This window comes from Mustela erminea, chromosome 11, assembly GCF_009829155.1.
Source record: "Mustela erminea isolate mMusErm1 chromosome 11, mMusErm1.Pri, whole genome shotgun sequence".
NCBI classification, from domain to species: Eukaryota; Metazoa; Chordata; class Mammalia; order Carnivora; family Mustelidae; genus Mustela; species Mustela erminea.
The window spans coordinates 6,977,071-6,988,238 of NC_045624.1; the positions used below are offsets into that span (position 1 = coordinate 6,977,071).

General features: G+C 43.5%; 1 long non-coding RNA gene across 1 annotated transcript in view; it reads left to right on the top strand.

Moving 5' to 3' along the window:
- Positions 1–10,735, top strand: part of LOC116569403 — a 30,225-nt gene extending 19,490 nt beyond the window's left edge. The window contains exon 4 of the long non-coding RNA XR_004277010.1: positions 10,301–10,735. This is a non-coding gene — a long non-coding RNA (uncharacterized LOC116569403). The remainder of the gene's footprint in view (positions 1–10,300) is intronic.
- The last annotated feature ends 433 nt before the right edge of the window (positions 10,736–11,168 follow it).

Sequence of the window (11,168 nt, forward strand, 5' to 3'; positions counted from 1 at the left end):
CTCTGATAAAACTAACCCCCCCGACCTTATACTATTTCCCAGCTTTCACCATGACAGAATGGGTACACAGCGTGTTTCGTGGGACAGGTAACGTAGACATACTAGATGTGACAAATCATACGAGGTAAAGGACAATATGTTTCAGGTGTAAACTCTAGGGTTCCATCCCTGGGGACCCAGTTGGCAGAGAGCCGTCAGGGAAAAGTGTCTGTGCTGGTCCTGTGGGGCCTTTCTGTCCCTTACAGCCTGGTTCCTCACCAGTCGGTGGCACTCTCCTGGGCCGTGCACACTCAGCACTCTGATTTCCGTGGGTCCACATGGATCTAGGACTCGTAACGGAAGAGAATACTCAGTGTCTCTGCTGTTGTTCAGAGTCAAACCTCAGCTGACCAACTTTTCCGTCCCTGTTCTTTCCGTCACTCCAGCTAGAACCCTTCCTTCTCGCACATGCCAGACACATCTGGAGGCTTGACTTTTTGGTTCTGCAGAATTCTTACTCTTGCTGCCAGCTCTGGGAACACCTGAAGCCTCACCCGGGGTTCTGGACGTTACATGCTTCTTGCCCACTTTCCTACACGTGGGTTACAAGGATTTAGGTCACCTCAGACTGATTTACCTTTTCTTCCAGAACATCATGAGCACAGTTTGAAACAACATGGCTACTGGCTACCATTAGAATCAGCAAAATCAACTGCACTCAATCATCTAAATGTTTGTTAATATGTAGCCCATTTGATCTGCTTAGAGCTTTAGAATCTTCCATAAGAAGATTTCATGGAGCTTTCTCTTCTGGAAGATGCAGAGTGATGGAGGCAACAATAAATTTAGGGCAATCTTGCTCTTTTATTACCACTAACAGCGCTTATGATTTTTAGGTTAAGGTTGATGATATAAATGCTCAAATTGATAGATTATTATTTATTTATTTATTTTTGAGTTGGGAGTTCCCAGAGATGCTCCAGTTGGAGGCTCTCATTTGATGGAGCCAGAATCTGTGCTGAGTGATTTCCCCAAGGCCATGTAACTGCTGAGGTGCCTGGCCTCCCATAGTGTCCTCCTCCTCCCGCACAAAGCTAGCTCAGGAATGCTGTTTGCAGAAACCATTTTTGATACACAATCTCGGTTACTGAACTCCTCTTTTGTTAAGGTTGCCATAAGTTCTCTTAATAACAGTAGTGATCATGAATGTCAAGAAGGGGGTGGGGTGTTAAATGAGATGCCCTGGGAGACTGGTCAAAGTATTCATTTATCCTAGCAAGACACTCTGGCAAAAAAGCTTGTGATCTGTTCTGTTTCATGCTGGTCTTTGGAGAATTCAGAAACATCAGGCAGGCTAGAATGAAGCAAGCCCTCCATGTCTTTTAATTTTTTGGAAAGTTTCAGAGGATTGCTGAGATTTTCTTACGCCTGTAAATTCCAACGCCCTTCAGAATTTTTGTTTAGGGACGCCTGGGTGGCTCAGTTGGTTAAGCATCTACCTTTGGCTCAGATCATGATCCTGGGGGCCTGGGATCCAGCCCCACCTTGGGCTCCCTGCTCAGTGGGGAGCCTGCTTCTCCCTCTCCCTGCTGCTCCCCCTGCTTGTGTTTTCTCTCTCTCTGACAAATAAATAAAATCTTAAAGAAAAAAAAGAAAATTTTTTTCTTTTTTTCTGCGAATCATCTGTTCTCCTCCCAGGTCGCCAGGAGACACTTAGAAGAGGCGGGTAATTGATGCGCGGAGTCGAGTATATTCGCAGAAATGTGCAAGCACCATCCCAGGCAATTTTTGAACTTTTCATCACCCACTAAAAAGAAAGCCTGTAGCCATTAGCAGTCACTCTCTATTGACCCCCAAACTTCCCTAGGCAACCATTAGTCTACTTTCTAGCTCTACGGATTAGCCTCTTCTGGACATTCCATATAAATGGAATCCCAAGTTATGTAGTCTTTTGTGACTGAATCCTTTCACTCAACCTGTCTTCAAGGTTCATCTATGTTGCTCTGTGTACCAGTCCTACATTCCTTTCTATGCCCGATAATAGTCCATCATACTGACGGACCATGTTTTGCGTATCCATTCATCAGCCTGTGGAAATTTGGGTCATTTCTACTTTTTTGGCTAGTGTGAATAATGCTTCTATGAGCATCTGTGAACAACCTTTTGTGTGGACACATATTTTCATCCCCCTTGGATATATACCAAGAAGTGGAATTGCTGTGTCATATGTTAACCATGTTTACATTTTTGCAGAAGTGTCCAACGGCTGACACCACTTTGTATTCTTACCAGCAGGGCACGAGGGCTCCGGTTTCTCCACATCCTCCCTAACACTTGTTATCCTCTTATTATCACTATCTTAGTGGGTATGAAGTGGTATCTTATTGTGATTGGTTTGCATATTCCAAAGTCTAATGATGTTGAGTATATTTTCATGTACTTATTAGCCATTTGTGTATCTCTGTTAGAGAAATGTCTGTTCATATCCTTTTCCTGTTTATTTATTTATTTTTAAAAGATTTTATGTATTTGAGAGAGAAATGGGGGAGGGCGGAAGAGCACAGAAGGAGAGTGAGAGGGAGAAGCAGACCCCCCGCTGAGCAGAAAGCCGGTCCCTGGACTCGATCCCAGGACCCTGAGATCATGACCCCAGCTGAACGCAGACACTGAACTGACTGAGCCACCCAGGAGCCCTCCTTTCCCCATTTTAAAACTGGGTTATTTATCCTTTTTTATTGAGTTGTAATAATTCTTCATATATTCTGGATACAAGTCCCTTATCAGTATAATTTGCAAATATTTTCTCCAATTCTTTGGGTTCTTGCTCAAACCTTTTGTAGAGCAAGAGATTTTAATTTTGATGACATCTAATTTTAATCTATTTTTTCTTTTATCTCTTGTGCATGTCCAACATTTTGGAAGATATATCTAGTTTCTCAGGTAGAGGTAAAAGACTTAGAACTTATAGGTCTGCTGGGAAGTTTATTAATATTATTTTTTAAGGTTTTATTTTTAAGTAATCTCTATACCCCACATAGGGCTTGAACTTACAACCCCAATATCAAGAGTCACGTGTTCCACTGACTGAACCAGCCAGGCTCCCCAAGTCACGTGCTCCACTGACTGAGTCAGGCACCCCAAGAAGTTCATTGTTGATGGGACACTTTGGAGATGAGGAAACAAGACACTCAAAACCAAGACATAAGCAAAGAGAAGACAAAGAAGATTAAAAAAAAAATCATTGGCTAACTTCAGTTGACTATCAAGTTCTGTTAATCACGGTACTGGCAGGAAGCAGATGCAATATTAAAAAGAGGGGTCTTGGGGGAGTTTAATGAAGGGACTTTCAGATAAAGGTGTTGACAGTGTTAAGGGAAACCAACAAAAGATGACAAAACATCCATAGCTGGTAGTGCTGGGAAGTTTCTATCTCAACTTGGTGAATAGGGAGGGAGCATTTACTGGAAGTTAGTTATAGGGAAGGGCTGCTCATGGGAAGCCATGACTTTTAGTAAAGGAATGTGGCCACAGCCAACCTACAGGATGCCAAGGAGGTTGCTGAAGGGATAATGCCTCCAAGTCTCTTTACTCCCACTCCAGTCTCCAGGCCAGGCCTTCTTTCAGCTGAACCCTTACTAAGAGCCTGAAGCAAGGGGGCCTGGTTGATGTAGTTCATCAAAGCCAGCCATTGGGGCCACAGAACAAGATGGAGAGCAATGGCGGATGGAGAGGGGTGTGAAGGGGACTAACCAGTGTTGTCACGAGAATGGTGAGGTGGAGGTTTTGCTCCTTTTCATGGGGGGTGGGAGAGCAATCTACAGGAAGAAAGGATGAATGAGAGAAAAGACAAGTGATGCCTTCAACATGTCTTTTAACTGCCCCCCCCCCATGGCTTCCGTCCCTGAGAATACCAGGCCCTTGGACTTGACCTTTGCAGGTAAAATTTCTCTCTCACAAGCCTCAACTCAGACACCACCTCTCTTTTATGTTTTTTAAAAAATTGAATGGCTGTACAAGATTACATTAGTTTCAGGTTTACCACATGGTGCCATGTTCACCGTAAGTGCAATCCCCGCCCGTTACCATATAACATTATTACAGTATTATTGAAGATATTCCTTCTGCTGAAATTCTCATCTCCGTGATATATTTTATAACTGGAAGTTTGTACCTCTTAGTCCCCTTTATCTATTTCATCCTAGCTCCCCTCTGACAACCGTCTGTTTGCTGTATTTAAGAGTCTGTTTTTGTTTGTTCATTTATTTTTTAGATTCTACATGTAAGTGAAGTCATGTGGTATTTGTCTTTGACTTATTTCATTTGACTTATTTCATTTACTGGAATACCTTAATACCTTCTAGTTCCATCCATATTGCCACAAATGTCAAGATTGAATTCTTTTTCATGACCGAGTAATATTCCAGGGGTTGCAGAATGTGTGTGCATACACATCGCATCTTCTTTATCCATTCATCGATTGATGAACGGGTAGCTTTCATATCTTAGCTCTGTAAATAATTAAGATTCTACCTTCTTTTTGCTGCTGTTCCTTACAATTTTCTTAGCAGTGATCTGTTGGAGATCGAATTGTCCACAAAGTGATTCTAAATTTATTCTTATTTACAAATACATCATATGGTTCTCATTGTTTAACTGAGGCAGAACCAGTTTTATTCCCCTCCTGTCTCTGCACCATCTTCACAGAGCTCTGATATTACACAACCCCTCAGCTAACACTGAGTGGATTTAGGATGAGGAATTATCCAGGCTGCTTGGAATCTGCTCGTTGGAAGGGTCCTCAATGTCTTTCCATTTTTAAAGTAGCCATTTTTATGCTCCTACTCGCTGAAGACTCTGTCTCTGGGTAGGGGAGATGGGGGGTGGCCTAACTGGCATTACTCCCTTCCTCATCTAACAGAGCCCTGATTTTGTTCAGAGCCTCCTCCATCCCCCACATGGCCAAATAGCAGAGGGGAAACCTGCCCTGGGCTCGAATAATTTAAGGGAAATGCATTTCCTCTTGCCAGGATCTGGTTTAGGAACAGACAGGTGACCAAGTTCTGGCTTCAGAACCTTGAAGAAGCATTGCTTGTGACATCCAAGAGAGACCTTCCTCCGTCTTCAGAGAGAAGCTTCAGCCGGTAGTGGCAGCCACTTTACAACCAGGAGGAGCAGAACTGGTTTCAAGATAAAGAGGCAGTGTGGACTGCAAAGCGGCGATTTGCAAAGATCTGGGTCCTTGCTAACATCACTGAGGGCAACCCGAAGCCTGCTTTGTATCTGAACTTCTGTGAATGAATTTATTCCTTGTTTGAGAAGATCTTTGAGCTGGTTTTTTTGTTCTTCTGTATCCGAAAGCGGGCAAGTGCATTGACTACTTCTGCCGTGGGAGTCAAAATATGACCGGATAGCCCCCTGAATGTTTAGACTCGCTCTGTGCCCAGAAACATAAGGATGGTTTATACCGGAGAGAGTATACCCGGCACTCACTTGACGGGTCAAGTCTGAACATTTATCAGCTATGGCAGCTGGTCTCTGGGTACTGGGAGCTACTGTCTGTCCATGCTAGGGTCCCGTTTATGTGCAGCTCTTACTCATGACATTGGACCTGCTTTTTTTTTTTTTTTTAAATAGGGTCTCCAAAATTTTAAAGATGTTTTCTTTTCCATACATATAAAAACTCTTTGCTCGTTCGAGGTAAGGAGTGTTAAGCCCTTAAGCCCTGAACCTGGGGTAGATCAACAACAGCATTTGCCAAAGCAAAGGCATGTTTACCTAAGGGGCCTTCTACCCAGGACGCTTAGCAGGATCCGAAGCTCGCTCGTAATAGGCAGGAAATAGAGTAAATTGTGTCGTGAATTGACAGGCCAACTTCACAGTGAGATTCCTTTTGCTTTTCTTTGCAATCTAAATGGGAAGTCAGACCAGATCTTGTGTCGGTTTAAATCCACGTGGAGTGATTATTGGAGGCATTCAGTAAGCAAGGGGAGAGGGCTGGTTACGGACACATGTTCTGGTTACTTTATTTACAATTTCCAAGTACCTGTCGTTCTGGGTGAAAGAGCTCCTTTTCCTCCACCTCTCCCCCTCAGTAGGAATGGATAAAGACTTTCCACTGAAGTTTGAGGGGATGGGAGATAACACACCAGAAGTAGAGGCAAGAACTAATGTGCATGTTATGGGGGGAAATCTTGGGCTGAAGAATTGAAAAAAATCATTGATAATTTATTAGGAGAGGGGGAGAAGGAAGGGGCTTGGAGCCAGGAAAATGGGAGAGAAACAATGGGTTAAGAAGAGGAAAGAATATAGGAATAGGGCCAGAAGACTGAAGTTCACCAGAGCATGATTAAGAACTATATTCACGCCCGATTCACTTTTATATGGTCACGGATGGAAGGGTAGTTATGGGTGGTCCCTAAATGGAAATATCCTGCAGGATTTTTTTTTTTTTTTTTAAAGGCGGTTCAAAAAATGAAAAAAGATTTCTCTACATGATATTTATCTGAAGGCTGTGGTGTCCTGGTCAGTTGGACAATGAGTGTTTACTGCTGAAATTGAGCAGGAAGGGTCTGATATGTTTCAGAAGTCCTACAGTTTCATAGAACTGTTTTCTAATGCATTTCTTCCTTTTTTTTTTTTTTTTTTTGAGAGGGGTGGGGGTGGAGTGGAGAAAGAGGGACAGAGAGAACCTTAAGCAGGCTCCATGCCCAATATGGAGTCCAACTTAGGGCTCAACCCCAAGATCCTGAGATCATGACCTGAGCCGAAATCCAGAGTTAGTGCTTAGCTGACTAAGCCACCAGGCACCCCTCTCTGCTGCTTTTTATCAATAAATACACCTTTCTGAGACTTTGAGCATTTTTTCCAGATACAGTTTTCCTGTCTGCTCCATAGTTCCTTTATTTTCGTGGTATCTAGAATAGTGTTTCTTAATGTGGCCTGTGGGACGTAGAGTGACATTAGAGTTACCTGAGAGGCTTCTTACAAGCACATGTCATGGGACTCCACACAGCCTGAATGACCCAGAATGTCAGGGGGTGGGCTACTTTTTAACCAGCACCCCCAGAAAATGTTCACAAATTCTAATCTGGAGAAACACTGGTCTAGATTTTTTGAACAGGACCCCTATCATTTATTTTTGTTTCTTTCTAATGCATAGCACACAGAAGATGCTGGAGAAATGGTTTTTGGAGGTACGAATCTAAGAAAAGAGGCCAACAACTTGGCTTCAAAGCCCCTTCCTGCACTGTCCCTGCCTATCTCCAGAGTAAACCTTAGCCGCCGGTTCATAACCTCCTGTCTCTTGGGGTCTGCAGTGGTGCGGTGGGTACAGTAATAAGAAAATCCCACGGCAGGGGCTCGTCTTCATGATTGGTGCAGAGCGAATGGGGCCGGCTTCCTGCCCTGACAAGCCTGCTTCGCCAGTCATCTCCCTCCTCCGATGAGTCGCCCAAGACCATCCCTACTAGTCCCTTCTCTGCTTAAGTTTCCCAGTGTCATCGAGGTCCAGCCTGGAGACAGGATACACATGGGTTATTGGAACATGAAGAATTTCATATACAAATGTGTTAATCATAACAGGGTAAAGAGAGAACTCTATGGCACCATGGAGTTAGCAGTAATGGCAGCTCCTAGAGTTGATGGAACAAGAACAAAGGGGAAACGTAGAATTTCAGGGGCGGGGCCCAACGCGGGGCTCCATGCCACCACGCTGAGATCACGACCTGAGCCGAAATCAGGAGCTGGTCACTTAACCGACTGAGCCACCCAGGTGCCCCTCTTTTGGGTACTTTCATCTCACTTTTCTGCTTTGAACACCTTGAAATTTAGTCCTTTTTTAGGAGTGGATTTTTCACTTTTTTTCCTGAGTTTAATTTTTTCACTCACCTTTGTCGCCCTTTCCAGAGTTTCTCACTCACTGTGTTCTGTCACAGTTGCCACTACTTATTTAGTTATATTTAATTATGAATCTCATTATCATTTTTTGTTTCCTTTTTTTTTTGAAATTTTGTATTGGTTGATAAATGTGTTGATAAATATGTTCTTCTCAGGGTAGCTTTGTGTGGAGTTTGCCTATGTCTGTTCATGTTAACTGTCTTGGATTTTTTCTTCTTCTTCTCTTTTTTTAGAGAATTATTTTTAAGTAATCTCTATGCCCCACATGAGGCTTGAACCCACAACCCTAAGATCAAGAGTCGCATGTTCCACTGACTGAGCCAGCCAGGTGCCTCTTGGGCTTGACGTGATCTGCAGTAGCACACGTGTCTGAGGCGCGAGTGAGGGGTTGAGTAGCTTAGTAGGTCCTTAGCCCAGGCAGACTCTGTCAGAGCAGCAAAGCTCAGGTTCTTCAAGAAAGGACTCCTGGATTTTGGTGCTGGGAAAGGTCAGTGTGTCTATCTTCGATGGGAGAACTCCCTTGTTTCTGCTGGACCTTTAATTTCCACTGATTTTTTTTTTTTTCACCATTCAAAAACACCTTTTCCAAGTCCTCCTTGAAGAAGCTAAGTACTTCTAGGAATTTTCTAGGTCCTGTGATAAGCTCTAAAGAAAGATGAGCTACATTTTGAAGGATCAATAGCCAACAGAACGTTTTCTAACTTCATTACAGTGAAATGGAAAAGGAGTAACGAATGGATTGATGAAAGAGGCTCGCCTTCTTGGTAAACAAGTGACATGCTCCTGGAGAACCATGGGTTTTTTTAAAAGGGCTTCCTAAGCATAAAAAGTAAGAAATATGTAGAACTGGGCTATGATGGAAACATGACATGTCAGAGTTTACGGGAAACTGCTGAACTAGGATTTAGAGGGAGATTTTTAGCTCAAAATTAGCTTATCAGGCAACATGGAAGTTTAAATAAAATGAATCTACAGGGGCACCTGGGTGGCTCAGTGGGTTAAGCCTCTGCCTTCAGCTCAAGTCATGATCTCAGGGTCCTGGGATCGAGCCCTGCATTGGGTTCTCTGCTCAGCAGGGAGCCTGCTTTCCTTCTCTCTCTGCCTGCCTCTCTGCCTACTTGTGATCTCTGTCTGTCAAATAAATAAATAAAATCTTAAAAAAAAGTTTATTAAAAAAATAAAATAAAATGAACCTACAAAGTGATATTTTTAGGCTTTTAGAAGTCAATGCAGTGGAGGAAACAGCAACATGGAGGAGATTAAGAAAACCAAAAGCTGGTCCTTTGAAAAGATTAAAATAGAACTCTGACAAGACAGATCAAGAACAAAAGATGAAAATGGATAAGAGAAAGAATTAGAAAGGGGAGATGAAGGCAGGCATATCAGAGATATTTTTTCTAGTAAGTTCTATAAACCACAGAACACTGAATATTTAAAGACCTTACTGAAAGTAACAGATTCCCACGACTGCCCTCATATCCTGGCAAGAGGGGCCCTTGCCCTGGGCCTGCTTCAGGGGGCCCAACTCTGACCCTTCTCTGGCTCCGACCCTCCCCAGGTGGCCGGGGTGCCCAGAGCCAAGAGGATGTGCCCATGGGAGCCTGTCCCTTCTCATTAGACTAAAGAGGAGGGCTGTGGGGTTCTCTGTTGAAGCAGCCATGAGTTCACTTCCAGGTCTAGAGCAGGCCCTGGATGGCACATAGACCTGTTCTCCCAAGGTGGCCAAGGGACGGCTGTTGGTGGGAGTGGAGAGGGAGTGTCCATACACACGTATAGGCAGCCTTCGTGGTTCAAGATGGAGTATGGGATGGGGAGAGAGGAGGGTGTGCCGCATGTGGGTCAGGAGCCAGGGACAGCTCCCCCCAGCCACGTACACTACAGAGTGAAACCTAAGGACTTCAGGAATTCTAAATTTGAGGGGTTCCTGGGTGGACTAACTTTTGATTTCAGCTCCGGTCATGATATCAGGGTCTGGGACTGAGCCCTGCATCAGGCTCTGTGCTCAGCGGGGAGCCTGCTTGAAGCTTCTCTCCCTCTTCCTCTCCTGCCTCTCCCCCTGGTCATACATGCATACCTCCACTTGCACGCTCTCTTAAATAAACAAACAAATCCTAAAAAAATAGAGAAATGAATTCTAAATTTGAATTGGACCTTCTAGGTTGCTAGAAAGGGATAATGGCCAAGGTTGGGTGACAGGATTTATTTAACCCTTTGTTAGCATAACTTACAACTTCAAATATTTAGAAACAGGGTATGTGGAATTCCATTTGCGTTTCTGCCCCAGGCCCTGCAATGCTGGAGGCAGACAGATTTTAGTATTTCCGATTTATGGGAAGTCATACTTTGCGGTTAGGTGTTAAGCTCTGGGGAGCCATTTGCCATTATTGGAAAGTAGACAACTCACCACCAATAATTCCATTCCTAGATACGCACCCGGGAGTAAGGCCATTCCGAGGGCCAGTTCTGTGGTAGGAAAGAAGAGCCCGCAGCAGAACATGGCAAATCTCTTTATCACGAAACACAGGATTTAAAGAAGCTTCAATCTCTTTCACTGAAGACTTCCTTGATGGAGGAAGCGAAGCCTTGATGTACTACGAACAGCTCTGGGATCACGTGCTGAGCAGTGCTGTCCCGTAGAAGGTCTTGCCAATGTGCCCAAGAAGTCGTGTACCACAATGTTTATAAGAGTTGTTGGTAATAGCAAAAATCTGGGGGCGACCTCAGTGTTCAACAGCAAGAGGGTGGAAAACCAGATGGTGGTACATTTACGGACGGAACATAACATAGCAATGAAAAACAATGGCTCAGAATCGCATATTTCATGATGGCCGCGTTTTATAAGCCTGGGATGGTGGGGAGCGGGGAGGGGAAGGAAGATGGTTTGGGCAAGAATACACACGTACGTAACGCGCCTCATATAAAGTGATAAACATGCGGAAAATACTGTGTTTTATTTAGAAATACATATGTAAAGTAGTAAATCCCAGGGAAGGGTTAATGGGCAATTTAAGATAACAGTTACTTCTTGGGGAGGGAGATTATGAAGCACAAATCAAATACACTGCATTGTGGGTATAAGGATTCTTGCCATTTTAGGTCTTTTTGTCTAAAAGATTTAAAACTACGTTCAGAAAATATTCAATGTTAATTTTGGTTTGACACTTTTTGTAGAACAGATATTTTATTTTCATTCAAGCAATCAGCTCCTGGGTGTTTACCCAAGAGAACTGAAAACTTATGTCCACAGAAAAACCTGCATCTGGAACTTTTTTATTTTTTTTAAGATTTTATTT